Source organism: Primulina eburnea, chromosome 10 (genome assembly GCF_022965805.1).
Source record: "Primulina eburnea isolate SZY01 chromosome 10, ASM2296580v1, whole genome shotgun sequence".
NCBI classification, from domain to species: Eukaryota; Viridiplantae; Streptophyta; class Magnoliopsida; order Lamiales; family Gesneriaceae; genus Primulina; species Primulina eburnea.
Genome location: NC_133110.1, coordinates 27,439,204 through 27,441,204, shown reverse-complemented (window position 1 = coordinate 27,441,204; position 2,001 = coordinate 27,439,204). Strand labels below are relative to the sequence as shown.

Here is a 2,001-nt window from a genome sequence, read left to right as displayed (position 1 = left end):
GAAATAAATTTAGTCATCATTTGCTCTAAATTGGACTTCTCCTCCCGAGGCGGTTCTGGCTTGAATCCTTGGTGCATCCCATATGGTGGACCTCTTTGTTGCCGATTTTGGTTGTTTTTACCTCCACATGAAAATTTTGGGTGATTCCTCCATCCCGGATTATATGTGTTCGAATAAGGGTCATTTCTAGGACGGTTCTGGAATCCCACTTGTTTTACCGGTGCTCCCTCAGGAACATAGAATGGATTGCCATCTTGGCAATCCTGCACATCATGCTCACCCCCACACTTATCACAGAAAATTTCTTGCAGACGCATAGCCGACCCACTCATGCTCATCCCATCAATCTTTCTATTCAAAGCCTCTAACTATGCTGAGACCGCCGACAAATCATTAACTTGATTAACTCCAGCACCTCGTCTCTGCCTATCAGACTGAGGATGATAGCTACTAGCAGCCATCTCCTTCAATAACTCATATCCTTCCTCCGTCGTCTTTCTCAGTAAGTTACCACAGGCAACAACATCTATCATAGTACGGTTAGGAGTAAGCAGACCGTAGTAGAAAGTTTGAACAACTAACCCAAGAGGCAGCTCATGGTGTGGACATCTCCTCAACAAGTCCTTGTAGCGCTCCCATGCCTCGTAAAGTGACTCTTGCTCATATTGGGCAAAAGTAGTAATGTCGGCTCTAAGCTTCATAGTCTTCGATGGAGGAAAGTACTTGATTAGGAATGCCTTTGCCATATCCTCCCATGTAGTAATAGACCCTACAGGAAAACAGTTTAACCACGACTTAGCTTTATCTCTCAGTGAAAATGGAAATAAACGCAAACGAACAACATCATCAGACACGCCATTAAACTTAAAAGTATCACAAATTTCAAGAAAGTCAGCTATATGAGAGTTAGGGTCGTCAAGTGCACTTCTCCCAAATTGGACAGTGTTCTGAATCATCTAAATGATAGCTGGCTTGATCTCAAACTGATTGACTCGGATGACTGGTCTAACGATGCTTGGACGTGCTCCATCAAGAGACGGCTGTGCATAATCCAACATCGGTATACGCCTTGGCTCCTCTCTTTGTTGATCGCCTTCCATTCTTTCCTTCGCTCTTTGCTGCTGTAGTTGACGTCTAGCTGTGCGTTCGATCTCGGGGTCAAAAGGCTCAAGCTTACACTCGAGTGATCTTCGCATGCACCACAAGAAAAAACTACAACACAATGAGAGTATCAAATAACAATAAAATAAATAATACTAAAGAATTTAAATGAAAAATAAAAATTTGTGAATCAATAGTCCCCGGCAACGGCACCAAAAACTTGATCGAGCAAAACTTGCACAGTGAATAGTCCCAAAATTTATTTTATAAATGAAAGCTCGATTTAAATATCGCAAGTGCACGATAGTCAAGTTATAATAAACGTAAGTGAATACGAGTATCGATCCACAAGGACTGCGTTACACTATTTTTATTTTCAAGTAAAAATTTTTAGCAATGATAAATTGAGTTGATGATTAAAGTAATGTAAATTAAACAATTAAAATAATTAAAATGCAAAGAAAACGTGTTCAAGAACGCAATGATTAATTTGGATTAAATCAATTGAGAAATGAATTTGTTGGGAAATTATCAGTTCACCTACCACTCGTGTTTAACTAACTACACTCGATTTTTACTCGTGCATTCGACGGAATTCCCTAGACTAATTAATATACTCTGTCGAGCTATATTAATACTAATAAAAAACATGCAGTACTAAAGTGTCCTCAAATATTTAACCGTTCAAGATTGCATTACATTCTATGGAATCCACTAGCTTTCATCCGGGTGAACTATCACTATCGACACGTACCCAATTCCGTATATCTACTAAAATTGTAAATCCGTGGTTTATACTATTTGATCGTATTGTTAATTATTCTATCGAAATCATTAACAACATGAAATAATCAAAAGAAGTAAAGCTAGGCTTCGCTTGAAACAAGAAAAAACAATAGC

At 38.8% G+C, this 2,001-nt stretch overlaps 1 non-coding gene across 1 annotated transcript; it reads left to right on the top strand.

Annotated features, from left to right (window-relative positions):
• Positions 1-591: 591 nt before the first annotated feature.
• LOC140804112 (small nucleolar RNA R71) lies at positions 592-698 on the top strand. Its single transcript, XR_012112071.1, has one exon. It is a non-coding gene; the product is annotated as a small nucleolar RNA R71 (small nucleolar RNA).
• Positions 699-2,001: the final 1,303 nt, after the last annotated feature.